Here is a 16,095-nt window from a genome sequence, read left to right as displayed (position 1 = left end):
AAGAATCTGCCTGCTGATGCAGGAGAAATGGGTTCAGTCTCCGAGGTGGGAAGATGCCCTGGGAAAGGAAATGGTTACCCACTCCAGTATCCTTGCCTAAGAAATCCCATGGACAGAGGAGCATGACAGGCTACAGTCCATGGGGTCTCGAAAGAGTCAGACATGACTTAGCGACTAAAGATCAACAGCTGATGATACCTTCAGAAAGGGATAAAAGAAAACAAAAACAAACAAAAACCCTCCATAACTTTCTTTTTGTATTAATTGTTGACGTTTTAACTATATAACTTAGAATGGACAGAATTCCAACATTCTCTATTTCTTTTTCAGTAATATCATCAAAGAGCTGTATGTTATTCAAGAAAAAAAAATTGTCTGCCTCATCAATTACTTATAAGAATTGCTGTATGGAATTTTTTTTCTCTAGAAAAGCATTTATGCTATTTAAATTTTTAAATTTATTGACATAAACATATATAATATGCTCCCACAATTTTATAGTTACTCTCTGACTTACTCATTTTGATTTCTAAGGTTATGTGTACTTATAAGTGATCAAATTTGTCAGTATTTCTTTTGTTTCCCAAAAGACTAATATTGAGTTTTACTGAATATGAAAGGTTTTTATTCTACTTAAAATTATTATTTTTTGTCTTTTAGGATTTCCCTTGCCTTGAGTTTATTATATAAAATAGGCTTTCATAGAATAAATCTTGTTTTAGCATCAGCCAAATAAGAATTTTACACATTTTCTTTTTTTATTTATGTATTTTCCTGTTATACTATTCATATCACATATAATATTTCTGTTCTTAAAAATAATAATTTAAATTTCCTTCTTATTCAATAATTATTCAGAGTAGTGTATTTTAATGAAGCATAATTTTGGCTAGCATTTTGCATTTTTAAAATGTATTAAGTAAAATTAGGCTTTTTCTTTTAAAATTACTTGACAATTCTTTTAAGACTATGTACACGGAAACTACCTACTAGTGTTTCTATACATGTTTCAAAAGAGCGTAAATGCTGAACTTGTGAGTGTATGGTTCCATGTACATTCATTAAATCAAGATTTACAGCTGTGTCAATCAAATTTCTTGTTCCTATTCTTTTGTTATTGTTTTTTCTGTCTTTTCTGAAAGAAGTTCAATGTCCTCAATTTTATAGTGACTTTTTTGCTGTAATACATATCTAGTTACATGTGTAAAAGTCCATGAATATTATGGATTTTATCTCAAAATAACTGTCTTAGTTTGCTTGACTTATCATAATAAAATACCATGGACTGGGCAGATTAAGGGGCTTCTCAGGTGGTACTAGTGGTAAAGAACCTGCCTGCAAATGCCGGAGACATAAGAGACATGAGTTCGATTTCTGGGTCAGGAAGGTCCCCTGGAGGAGGGCATGGCAACTCACTCCAGTATTCTTGCCTGGAGAATCCCACGGACAGAGGAGCCTGATAGGTTACCAGGCTATGGTCCACAGGGTCGCAAAAAGTCAAACATGACTGAAGCAACTTAGCATGCATGCATGCACAGGCAGATTAAACAATATAAATTCATCTCTCACACTTCTAGAGGCTGCAAGTCCAAGATCCCAGTGCCATCAAGATAGGGTTCATTCTGAGGCCTCTTCTCTTGGTTTGGAGGCAGTTGCCATCTCATAACGTGGTAACATGACCCCTGCTTTGTGTGTGAGTGGAAGGACAAAGACTATACTCTTTTGGGTCTCTTCTTAGAAGGGAACTAATCCTAAAATCTAGAAGGATCCCACTCTCATGACCTCATAAACTCTAATTACCTCCTAGCAGTCCCATCTCCAAATACCATCACACTGGGGATAGGAGCTTCTACATCTGAACTTGAGAACACAAGAATTTAGTTCATAACAATAATCTGAACTGTCCTTCTCTGTTGTGTTAAAGTTTTTTTTTTTTTTCTTAAATTCTTTTTTCTCTGACAACATTAATATAGTTGTTTGCTTCCGAGCCTGAAACCCTTTAACTCTTCATTTTCAACTTTTCTGTGTATCTATTAATATAATTTAGTGAATCATTTGCAAAAATGCATATGGTTGAATTCATTTCCATAAACCTTTTTGCCTTTCACAACAGAAATTTAACATTCAGATTTACTATATTGACTGATTCTTAGATTCATACTTATTGTCTTAATTTATGCTCTATCAATTATATTTGTTTATTCTTATTTTTTCTACCTTTTCTGTATTTATTCTATTAATTCCATGTCTAAACTATAAGACAGCAATATGCATTCAGTTTATTTTTTCCAGGGCTTAGTCTTGATTCACAGACTCCCCTCCTGACTTCTTTTTTTATTGGAATATAAGTGCTTTACAATGTTGTGTTAGTTTGTGCTGTACAATGAAGTCAATCAACCATATGCATACATATATCCATCCCCTCTTAAGACTCCCTCCCACTCCAACCCCATCCCATCCCTCTACATCACCACAGAGCACCAAGCTGACCTTCCTGTGCTTTATAACATGTTCCCACTAGCTATCTATTTTACACATGGTGGTGTATATATTTATATCAATCCCAATCTCCCAGTTTGTCCCACTCTCCCCTCCCAACCTCTCTGTGTCCATATGTCCATTCTCTACATCTGTCTCTTACCCTGCCTCAGAATTAGGTAATTAAGACGGAAAGACAACCCTCAGAATGGGAGGAAATGTTTTCAAACAAAGCAACAAAGGATTAACCTCCAAAATATATTAAACAGCTCATGGAGATCAACATCAAAAAAGCACCCCAATCAAAAAATGGGGGAAAGACCTAAATATACATCTCTCCCTACTGACTTCTTACAAATATTTCTTGCACTTCCTTTTCCTTGATCTCTTAGAGATGTGTGGTTTCCAGAAATTTTTCAAGCCTGGTCCTTCATTTCCCAGGGTTCTATTCTCTGGGTTTCTAGGTTATTTCATTTCTCTTTGGTTGTAAAAATAGAGTCAAGGCAAAAGTTTAGTTTATAATTCTGGGACAGTCACAGTACATCAGGAACAGATATGGTTACATAGATGTTACACCTGGTATCAAAAAATATTATATATATTTTTACTCAAAAAAAGAGTTTAAGCCAATTTGGGGGGAAAAAATGTCATGACTGATCATGTATCCTGGGTACAGCACATAGAAGAACCTGTTAAATGTTTTCAATTTAGCATTTAAGTTTTGCTAAATGTTTGCCATTTTATTGCAGTCTTCCATGACCTCTCATTTTTTAAAACTGCAAAGAAACATAGAGGGCAAGCACACATTTTAGTAGTTTTCTTTGCTGACTTTCATCCAGTTCCTGGAAAAGTGCCTAGCTGATAGTCAGAGCTTAAAAAAACTGATTTAATAAATAAAGTGAAAGTTTTAGAAATACTAAAAAATAGTGAAGCTTAAGTAATTTTTACATATTGAGAAAGAAAGCACATGTCAACTGTGATATCTCAGCATGAAATGCATAATTTCTTTGAGGTATATTTAATGTGATTAATGCAAACATGAATATAATTAGTGGGACTATACTGATTTCTCTGTATTTATAATATAGGTTAAGAAAAAATTATTTGAATGAAATTGATTATTTATGTCCCCTCTGCTTCTTACATGACGTTACACAAGACTTTCCCCTGACATAGAGGAAAGCTAAAAATGCTGAAAATCTAGCATCCTTTTTGGCAATGATTACATAGTTTTGATAAATTTACATATTTTGATAAACTATAGTTTCCATAATATTGTAAGAGTTAAATGCATATTTAAACATGCTATATTTTTTTCTCTTGAGCTTATTTTTAGAATTTTAAATAGAACACAAAATCTGAAAATGGGTCATATTTAGTATTGAAGGCAAAAGAAGAGGGTGATAGAAGATGATAGTTGAGTTGGATAGTATCACCGACTCAATGGACATGAGGTTGAGCAAACTCCAGAAGATAGTGAAGGACAGGGGAGCCTGGTGTGCTGCAGTCCATGAAGTCACAAAGAGTAGGACATAACTTAGTCACTGAGAAACAACAACAAGAAACCTTGATTTATAACAAAACTAAACATGATGTTGAAGGATATTAATAGATTGTTTTAAAGGGCTCTATTGTGTTTTGTTTCAAAGTATTCTAAGATTTCCAGCTTCATGTTAAGGATCCTTTTCTCTCTTGGACCAATGTAATCAGGATTTTGCTTATAATACTGCTAGGGAACTTTTTATCATGGCCACCACTGGATTTCATTTGTTAAATTCAATGATCAGTTCTCATGTTACTGTCGACAAAATTTGATATAGGAAATCAGCCCAACTATTTTTCACTTGACCTAATAAACTCAGACTTCTTTGAATGAACCCCTACTGTTTGCTTCTTCTGGTATTTTTTCTTTTTCCTCTTCCACCCATCTTCCTAATAGGGGGAGGGTCTAGGTATGTATGTATTTAAGTATGTATTTTCTCTTCTCAATCTACACACACTCCCAGTCTAACGATGAGGAACTCCTTATCTCTAGCATCAACTCACCCCTCAATCCCGTCCAATATATCCTGTTTAACTACATACTTAATATCTGATGTTATGTATCTAAAAGATATCTCAAATGTCCTATGTAAAAACTAAACTGATCTTGCTCAAACTTACACAAAGTGGCAACCATTATCATTAATGGTAATACTATTATGTCATAAGTTCAGGGCAAGAACTCTAGTGTCTTTCTAGACATGTCTTTTTCTCACATCAACCATTCAACCAGTTAGAAATTCCTCAAGAACTCTGTCTTCTGAACATATCTAGCATTTAATCACTTTATCCTACCAAGCCATCTGCTACCAGGGCTTCCCAGGTGGCACGGTGGTAAAGAACCCACAGGAGATGCAAGAGATGCAGGTTCAATCCCTAGTTCAGGAAGATCCCCTGGACTAGGAAATGGCAGCCCTCTCCAGTATTCTTGCCAGGAAAACTCCATGGGCAGAGGAGCTTGGAGGGCTATAGTCCTTGGAGTCATGAAGAGCTGAATACAACTGAGCATCTGCTATCATGACAGCCCAAGCCACCACGACATTTCATCTGGATTACCATAATAGTCTCCTAATTCACTGATGTGTGTCTGCCCATGCTCTCTTATTCTTAAATTCTACAACTAGACTGATTTTTTTTTTTTGACGTCTAAATTAAACTATACAACTCCTCTCCTCAAAATCCTGTAATATGTCTGTATTCAACAAAAAGTAAGGTCAAAAAAGAGTTGGACACCTTAGTGACTAAACAAGAGGAGGAGAGAACATCTGTATAATGGTCTACAAAGTCTTATATAATCTGATCACCTTGTTACTTCCCTAATTCCATCTCTTCTTTCTCAGTCATTGTTCACAAGTTCACAACTCAACAAGTTCACAAGTTCAACAAGCTCACAACTTGTTACACTAGTCTCCTGCCTGATCTTGAAATACACTAGGGCTTTAGCAATAATTACAAAGCCAAATCCAGTCTCTGTACCCTGACACTGAATGAAATCTCAGAGACAGAGTTTGGACTTGGGCTCTGTTTTGAGTTCTGAGGGTGGGGTGCCTAGGACTTTGAGGGCTTACTCTTTATTGGTGACTTTAAAGCTTAAGGTCGGGAATTAGGGTAAGGAGCAGGAAAAGTTGTTGGTTATTTAGATTATCCAGGTTTTTTTTTTTTAATTTTTATTGGAATACAGTATAGTTGACTTACAATTCAGATTTACACATAACACATATATCCACTCTTTTTTAGATTCTTCTTCATATAGGTCATTACAGAATAACAAGTAGAGTTCCCTGTGCTATACAGTAGGTTCTTATAAGCTATGCACTTTATATATAGTGGTGTGCATATGTCAGTCCCAATCTCCAAATGTATCCTTTCCCTCCTCCCCTTGCTTCTCCCTTGGTAACCGTAAGTTGATTTTCTGCATCTGTGACTCTATTTCTGTTTTGTTAATAAGTTCATTTGTACCATATTTTTTAGATTCCATATATAAGTGATATGATATGGCATTTGTCTTCCTTTGTCTGATTTACTTCACTCATCATGGCTATCTCTAGGTTCAGGGCTTTTTTTAAAGGGACTGTCTTGGGTGAGAGCCTGGTTCCTTATCTAAGTATTCTGCGAGTAGCTGTGTCATGCAGTTGGCTATATGATTATTCAAGATAAATGCCATGAAAATGGATGCCTTGGCAATCAAAAGCTTAATTGTAAGTTACATTACAATTAAATGGTTAATGCTAGGCACTTATACCACATTGCCAATAATATGACTCAATTTTTAAGCAAAAATTAGCATTTTGGAAAACTTGGATCAGTATTCCAGTTTTAATGAAAAAACTGATGAAACTGATTGTGATTTTTTTAAGCTGTATAATGAAATAGGTCAATATCAGACATAATCACCACCTTCCTAACGGTCAGTACATGAAGGTGCAAAACCATGCATATGTGAGAGACCCATTCAAAGTGAATGAATCACCAGTGGGTTTTAATATAGGAGAAAATAAAGAATTCACTGACACAGTTACAGATTCCACTTTGCAAGCAAACTTTGCAAAATTAATAGTTATTTAGTTTTGGTGTCATATCTGAGAAACATATCCATCATCATCTGAAAAGATGGTTAAAACATTCTTCTCTACCAACTGGACTACTTAATTAAGTGAGCTTACCTTCTTTTTCTTCAAGGAAAATAATATATTTCAATAGACTGAATGAAGAACCTGATAAATAAAGTGCATTGTTTCACATTTTTGAAAATCTATTTTTTGCATATCTTATTGATGTGGAAAGTACAGGTCTTTTTATAAAAAATATGCTAATCCATAATAGGTTACTTACTGGTACTTTTAACCAAATATATTAATTCTATCATTTTTGGAATAAATAAATACTTATTCTGTAAGTCTAATATTTAATATGGCAAATATCAATAGATATTCACACAGAAGCTTTCCATGATCTGCAAACATTTTAAAGAGTGCACAGAAATACACTTTGCACAAAAATGTGTAAATAAATTTTCTTTTTACAGAATGTATGTCACTTCCTAAACTGGACATGGAAGAACAGACTGGTTCCAAATTGGGAAAGGGAAATGTCAAGGCTGTATATTGTCACCCTGATATTTTACTTATATGCAGAGTACATCATGAGAAGCACTGGGCTGGATGAAGCACAAGCTGGAATTAAGACTGCCAGGAGAAATATCAATAACCTCAGATATGCAGATGACACCACCTGCAGAAAGCGAAGAAAGAAAGTGAAGAAGAACTAAAGTGCCTCTTAAAAGTGAAATTCTTTGAGAGTGAAAATGTTGGCTTAAAGCTCAACTTTCAAAAAACTAAGATCATGACATCTGGCCCCATCATTTCATGGCAAATAGATGGGGAAATAGTGGAAACAGTGAGAGACAGTATTTTGGGGGGCTACAAAATCACTGCAGATGGTGGCTGCAGCCATAAAATTTAAAGGTGCTTGCTCCTTGGAAGAAAAGCTATGACCAACTTAGAGAGCATATTAGAAAGTAGAGACATTACTTTGCCAACAAAGGCCCACATAGTCAAAGCTATGGTTGTTCCAATAGTTGTCAAAGCTATGGTTGTTCCAATAGTCACGTATGGATGTTAGAGTTGGACTATAAGGAAAGCTGAGAGCTGAAGAATTGATGCTTTTGAACTGTGGTGTTGGAGAAGAGTCTTGAGAGTCCCTTGGACTGCAAGGAGATCCAACCAGTCCACCCTAAAGGAAATCAGTCCTGAATATTCATTGGAAGGACTGATGCTGAAGCTGAAACTCCAATACTTTGGCCACCTGATGCGAAGAACTGACTGATTTGAAAAGACCCTGATGCTGGGAAAGATTGAAGGTGGGAGAAGGGGATGACAGAGGATGAGATATTTGGATGGCATTACTGACTCAATGGACATGACTCTGAGTAAACTCCAGGAGTTGGCGATAGACAGGGAGGCCTGCATGCTACAGTCCATGAAGTTGCAAAGAGTTGGACACTACTGAGTGACTGAATTGAATGAGCATTGAATTTGTAGCTATTCTTTCTTCAGTTTCTGAACAAAAATAATATTCCCAAGATAAATTTTTATCTTAACCTGAAAAAAATTATGCTTAATACAGCCATGTGTTGTAGGAAACATTTTCTCAAAGTCCTAAAAGCTGCTAATGTGAGGCATTAATCATTTTTCTTATTGAAAATAAATAAGTTGTATAGTTTCATAAGGAGTTTATGTCTGTAACAACTGCCTCTGGACTTATGAATCATGAAAGGTAAAAACAAGAGAACATATGGTGGCCCTTGCATATTTTCTCCAGAGAGTTCATTCTGAAGTTTTTCAGAATTTGTATTAAAATCTGACAGTACTGCTCATCTAATTTCCATGGAGAAAGAAAAATATCCCCCTTTTCACTTCTTTTTAGAGACTAGAAAGGAAAATTGCAAGTAAATTTTGGTGTTGTATATATATATCAGTTCACTTCACTTCAGTTGCTCAGTCATGTCCAACTCTGAGACCCCATGGACTGCAGCACACCAGGCCTCCCTGTCTATCAACAACTCCCAGAGCTTGCTCAAATTCATGTCCATCGAGTCGGTGATGTCATTCAAGCATCTCATCCTCTGCCATCCCCTTCTCTTGCCTTCAATCTTTCCCAGCATCGGGGTCTTTTCTAATAAGTCAGCTCTTTGCATCAGGTGGCCACAGTTTTGGAGCTTCAACTTCAGTCATCAGTCCTTCCAGTGAATATTCTAGGTTGATTTCCTTTAGTATACTTTATAATCCAGCTCAGATTGTATTTCCTTGAAGCCTACAGATCACTAATCTCTTCCAACAATGGAAGTGATATGATATTTTTATATATTTATTTTGTACATTCATTCATTCAACAAAGCCTCCTACATTCTGGTTACTATTATAGATGGTGGGGACACAGATTGAACAAAATGAAGATGCACTTTAGGCAAATCATAAACAAGTAACCATTTGGGTCAGCCTCTAATGGGTATAAGAGGAAAGCAAGCACGGAGTAAGTATGTAAGGGGCTTCCCAAGTGGTTCAGTTGTGAAGAATCTGCCTGCCGATGCAGGAGATGTGGGTTCCATCCCCGGGTCTGGAAGACCACTTGGTGAAGGAAATGCTAACCACTCTAGTATTTTTTCCTGGGGAATCCCATGGACAGAGAGTTACAAGCAGATATGACTTAGAGACTAAATGACAACAACAAGTGGATAAGAACACTATTTTTGTTGGGTAGCCTACGAAGGCCTTTCTGCTCAGGTGTCTTCTCTCACCTATTTATGCACTTGTCACATACTTGTCACACAGTATTTATGGCTATTTCTTTATACAACCTCCAGAGTTCCAGTTCTGCAGATTGCCTGTACCTGTTCACACACATCTGCAATGCTTCCCTTCACAGAGAGGAGACAGCACTGCTGGATTCTCTTTATTCCTCCTACCATAGCATATATTCAGTTTAGGATAATTATCCTGCTTAAGCTTAGCTCTGGGCTTCCTGACTTAGCTGGTAAAGAATCTTCCTGCAATGCAGGCGACCCCAGTTTGATTCCTGAGTTAGGAAGATTCCCTGGAGAATCCACAGGTTACTCACTCAAGTATTCATGAGCTTCCCTGGTGGCCCAGATGGTAAGGAATTCTCCTGCAATGCATGCAGGAGACCTCGGTTTGATCCCTGGATTGGGAAGATCTCCTGGAGGAGGGTGTGGCAACCCACTTCAGTATTTTTGCCTGGAAAATCCCCACGGACAGAGGAGTCTAGCAGGCTATAGTCCATGGGATCACAAAGAGTCAGACGGGACTGTGCCACGAAACACAGCACAAGCTTAGCTCTGTTCTTTCCTCCCCTCTTTCTCTCGGGAGCCGTCTTCCACAAAGAGCCCGGGAGGCAGAAAGGCTCTAAGCTGTTACTGTCTCAGTGAGTTGGTCCATATCTAGGATCTGTTACTGGGAAGACCATCAGCCCACATACATAAGCCGAAGTCTTAAACGTTGACTTAAGTCGCAGTCTTAAACGTTAACTTAAGTCACAGTCTTAAACATTGACTTCCTAATTTAAAATACAATATTTTATTCCCATTTGCTTAACTCACTTCTTTTATTTCTTTATTCATTTGAAATCCAATGAGGAAAAGGGAGGTCATTTGAAGCACCGTATTTAAGAATTATGAAGAAAGGATAGGGAAAAAAAAAAATTATCTAGAAGAAGAAACAGAGATGAATGAGGAAACCATCAAGGAATTTAAACAACAGCAGCTCATTTGACAAAAGGAAAATCAACCATTGAATTAAACATCTCTGAGATAGCGGGTAAAGTGAGATTAAAACTACATACCTGTGGAGCGGCCAACACAGAGTTCCTTTGTGACAGTGGAAGAAGTGGTTTTAGTGGATGTGAAAAGGACATGCTGGCTGGTACGAAATGAAGAGCGAAAGGCCGTGAAGCCTGTGCCGACAGCATGTGAGGACGACCGCCTGGTGACGGCGCAGACGCTGAACGCCGTCTGTGAAATCCAAGTGGAATGGCGCAGGCGGGAGGCTGCTATCGCGAGACCATTAGCGTGGGGATTAAAGGTCGGGAGACCAGTAGCCTGGGGATTAAAGGTCGGGAGACCAGTAGCCTGGGGGTTAAAGGTCTTCCTGCTCCGCTGATGATCAGCCTAGCGGTGGTCTTCTTGGCAGGATGCAGCAAAACGTGGAAGTGGGCCTTGTTCCACGGCCCCCAGGCCCTTTGGCCTCAGGGCCATTGAGTGAGCTGGGGGCCCAGGACAGGCTGAGGACCCAGGACAGGCTGAGGACCCAGGACAGGCTGAGGACTGTGTCTCACAGAACTCTGGAGGCCCCGTGAACGCCGGAGCCTCCCTCACCAGCACCCACCGGCCAGGTCCAGACCTGGAAGCAGCTGGGAACCTCACCCCCATCCCCGCTGTGGTCCCTGGAGCCCTCAACAGCTGGAGGATATCACAGGACCATTAAGGTAAGAGCTTCAACCAACTTCTGTGTCTCCGTTCAAGTGTCAAAACTTGGTCCAGCGTTGATCAGTTGTCCATCCCCAGGAGATGACCGGAGGTTAGGGCTCAGGTGCAAGGACCTTGTACATCATTACTTCAGACCCACCTCTATGGCTGGGACGTCTCTCAAAGAAGGGTGAGTGTTGTGAGCTGGAGATTAACCTGATTGGTATTTACTACAAATGATGCTATCCAGTTTAAATGAATAAGCCTAAGTACCAGCCAGCTATGAAGCACCTCTCTGTCTGATATCTTAAAAACAAAAATGATTTTAAGACCCTTTGCTGAAAGTAGGGAAGCAAGCTTAAAAGAGCAAACCAGAAAAACAGAGTAGAATCACTGGGTGTGGATCAGGGCCTATTTGAATTTCCTGTTATTTCACTGTAATACTCCTCAGCTCTGTAGTTTTTGCCAAGGATTCTCCTTAACTCAATGACCTGTCTTCCTGGACTCACATCCTCTATGAATTATCCTCCACTTCTCCCTAGTTTTACATTTTGCCCTTAATTGTTGTTGTTCAGTTGCTAAGTTGTGTCCAACTCTTTGCAACCCCATGTGCTGCAGTATGCCAGATTCCTCTGTCCTTCACTGTTTCCCCAACTTTGCTCAAATTCACGTCCGTGGAGTCAGTGATGCTATCTAACCATTTCATCCTCTGTCACCACCTTCTTCTCCTGCCCTCAGTCTTTCCCAGCATCAGGGTTTTTTACAATAAGTTGGCTCTTGGCTTCAGGTGGCTAAAGTATTGGAGCTTCAGCTTTAGCATAGTTCTTCCAGTGAGTATTCAGGGTTGATCTCCTTTAGGATGGACTGGTTTGATCACCTAGCTGTCCAAGGGACTCTCAAGATTCTTTTCCAGCACCACAGTTTGGAAGCATCAATTCTTTGGTGCTCAACCTCCTCTTTAATTTCTCCTTTATCTAGCCCTTCCTTAGAGAAACAGCCTTACTACCAATGACACCATTTAATTAGCTGCTACATGTGAAAATATTTAGCAGTGTTCCTGATAAATAATTGCTTAATTCTAGTTAAATATTAGATTGTTTTTCTTTTTTCCTAGAGACAGTTTCCTTTGAGAGTATACTGTCCATATGAAGGAGAGCATCCTTCATACTAATGAAGGACAAATTCTTCAGTAAGTGCTGTGATGCTTCTTAGATATTATACAGAGAGACAGCTGCTAATCATTTATATAGAAATCTGTTTAGACTGACATCTGCCATATTCCCAATAAAAACAAAGCACTTACCTAAACCTATGCAATGTTTTAGTAAATGCTTTCTTTGAAAGTCTAGAGTACTAAATCTAAATTTAGTACTAAATTTAGCCTTTTGCTAAATTAATAACAACTTGTTGAATCAAAGTAGGACTAAGTCAATAATAAGTAAGAGAGAAGAAAATTGTTGATTACCACTTAAAAAAATAAAATTACACTCCATTTGGCATAAATTTTGTAGCTGGTCAGTGAGCACGTTTCCTCTCCTCCTCCCCATGGCCATGCATTCTGGAGACTGGATGTGGTGGAAATGATCCATGCCACTGCTGTGTTCCTTAGTAACCCCCAAATTGCTCCTTCATGATCATTTCCCCCACAACAAGCTGGAGGAAGACAAGCAGGACTAGCCTGGAATTCACATGTTGAAAATAATGAATGGGCAAGAAGGGTTCTAGGTCCTTGAAGATCCTCTTAGAGTGGACAGGACTCTACCCAGTGGACAGGACTGTTTGGGACTTCATGTAATTAATAAACAAATTCAGGTGCTAAGTCCACCATGGTCTGGGGGTTTATCTTTTGAGCTGTAAGCATCACCTGCACCAGTAGTTCCATATCCTGTCTTTCCTATTTCCCCAAGCTGAAATATATGTATGTTCGAGAGTCAGCCTTCCACAGTCTTAGAATGACAGCAGCTGGGTCTATGAGCAGAGTCTCCTGTAACAGTGGCACCACGAACTAATATGGACTACCCTCCTGCACCTAGACTCCTGTTTGAAGGAAAATCAAATATCTATTATCTTTGAGCTGCTATGTTACAGGAGCCCTTTCTTCCAAAGATTCACCCTATACCCTAAATCTGTAGTGCTCATGGCTTTGATTGCAACAGGATTGCCTGTAAGGCATGTTAAAACCTAGGTTTTTGTTAATCATATATGTTAACCCCCAGCTTAAAACAATAAATGCAAAGATAGCATTATTTTATCATGATTGCTGAAATAGATTTATGCATAATAAATGAGGCATGAAAGAATATAAAGCTAAACCTTAAAATACAATTGTGACACTAAACATGTTACACATCAGTTACACTTAGAAGAAGCAGGGCCTGTGCACTGTGATCAAAACACTCTGCAAAGTAGCAAACTTGGCCTTTGTCTCAACTGTTCTACCTTTTCAGTCTAGATAAATTTCACCAGAAATGATAATGACATTAGAATCATGGCTTCTTAATATTTAGATATAAGTATCTTCATTTGACTCCTTGGTCACTTTTATTTGCTTTAAAGCAGTAGAAATTTTAAGGATGTCTGAGAGCCAAATGTAAACACATTCTCATGTCAGTGAAACCAAAGCCAAATTCACAACCTACTGATAATATGTGTAGACTAATATATGGAATAGAAAAAATACTAGAACAAAATGAACCAGGGAATTATTTGTGACCCTGGAATTAAGGGACAAGTCAATTCCTAGTGTTGGGTTTTCTCCTTTTCATTTACGAAATGGCAGCAGTGCTTTTTGCTGTCATCTCACTAAGCTGTATTGTGTGTGCGTGTTTAGCCATGTCTGACTCTTTGTGACCCCATGGACTGCAGCCCACCAAGTTCTGTCCATGAGATATTCCTGGCAAGAATACTGGAGTGGGCTGCCATTTCCTTCTCCAAGCTTGTATTAAGTAGGTGGAAAAGTAAAGTTCTCAGCAAACATGTTTATTTGGATAATCAAATTCATAATTTAAGTATGTTAAGCCAATTAATTTATTTTTGAACATTATTTGTTTATCTAGAATAAGAAGCAAGCTAAAGAGGAAAGAAGTTACTTGATTTGTACTTGTATGTGTTCAGATTTACTCTCTTATTACTCTTTCCTTTGCACAACAAAGTGAGCAAAATACTGTTTGCAAACATGGCAAATCGAAGTATCCAAATGAAAACATTTACTCCAAGGGGAATGGTTTTGCCTTACAGACAAATTAAAAACCACCTGTACCAGCCTTCATGGAAAACATTTTACAGCAACCAGTTTGTCCACAAATGAGTCACTTCAATGAATGCAATACATAATACTGCTGGTGGCATTATTTTGACAGGCTAGGTTTATTAAGGTCATTGAGTTAAAAAAAAATAAAACATTATGTGTAAAATAATTGAAAATTGCTCTAAAAAGTATCTTTTAAGTTCAAAAGGAAGAGTTTTTCCTACACTAAGTTGAGTTTCTTGCATTTGCTATTGTAACACAGACATAACACATAGACAATACAGAATAGTGCATAGTAGTTTAGGTTAAGAGTTTTATAGTTCAAAGCAGAAAATCCAACAGGAGTGCTATTGGCAACAAGCTATCATTATATAAGATAAATTAATAGAAATATGGCCATGTACTCAACAGTACTGACTGAACTCTAGTGATGAACAAAGCAGTGTCCAGACTGCTAAAACTTTAGTACTGAATAAATCATTGCTTCATGGAATGCACCATCTAATAATGAAGAACAGATACTAAACAACAAATTATGTTACTGACATTCAGTCATAATTTTAATAACTTAATTGTATATTTCCTCAGGTGACTTAAATTACTTCATTTTAATTTGAGTCAATTTAAAAGTATGCATTTTTAATTGTGTCATACATGACTATAGTAGTTGGAAATGTAACAGTAAACTGAAAAAGAAATAAATCTCTGCTCTAATAAAGCTTCAATTTTCATGAGAGGCTGAGAATCCTAAAATTTTATTTTATGTAGACTATTACTAGGTGCTTCTTCATGGTTCACAGCTTTATCATGGTGAAGGGTTTTGCATAGCTCAATGAAGCTGTGAGCCATGCCATGCAGGGTCACTGGTGATTAGTGCTGTGAAAGAAGATAAATGAATTTAGGAGAATGAGAGTGTTGTAATATTCAAGAGCAGATTTAGGGAGTTATTTACTGAGATGAGTCAAATATTGAAGGAGCTGTAGGATGCCGAAAATGGGAAGATATTTGGAATGTATTTCCAGGCAGACGAAAGAAGAAGTATTAAAGTCCATAAGGCAGAAGCATGTTCAGTGAAAAGCAAGCAAGTTCAGTAGGGTGAAGAAAGGTATCAGGGGAAGATGAATAGAAGATAGGGAGATAAAGTGTTATGGACTGAATGTGTCCCCACAAGTTGATACATTGAACTCCTAACTCCCAATATGATGATACTTAGATATGGGACTTTGAGGAAGTAATTAGGGTTCAGTTCAGTTGCTCAGTTGTGTCCTTTACTCTCTGTGACCCCATGCACACACCAGGCTTCCCTGTCAGTCATCATCTGACACTGTATAAATAAGATGCACGTGTGATGCAAATTACTTTAGAAAACCCTAACGATGACAGACTCTGACAAGCATGAGTTTAAAAACAGAATCTGAGGATAATAAATTGGGACATGTTGCTAATGCAGTCAAGAACAAAACCAAGAGGATGAATGAGAGGATTTCAAGAGCAAAGAAATTTTTACTTCCTTTTTCAAATCCAAATTTGGGACAGAGGTCTATTTGCAAAATTCCCATACATTTCAAAAGCATGCTTTTCGACCCATTTTCTATACCTAGAAAAGCATCATTATGGTGTTTTGTTTTGTTTTTAAAGGACGCTCTTAGAAAAAGTGGAAAAATCAATATTTGGTGTTTTGTATTAAATTCTGCTTAAAGTCAGTTTTAAGCAGTTTGGTATTATGTAGTAATTTAGTTAATTTCCTTCAGTTTAGTTCAGTCACTCAGTCATGTCTGACTCTGCAACCCCATGGACTGCAGCACTCCAGACTTCCCTGTTCATCACTACCTCCTGGAGCTTGCTCAAA

This window comes from Dama dama, chromosome 14, assembly GCF_033118175.1.
Source record: "Dama dama isolate Ldn47 chromosome 14, ASM3311817v1, whole genome shotgun sequence".
Taxonomy (NCBI): Eukaryota; Metazoa; Chordata; class Mammalia; order Artiodactyla; family Cervidae; genus Dama; species Dama dama.
This window is presented reverse-complemented; position numbering follows the sequence as displayed.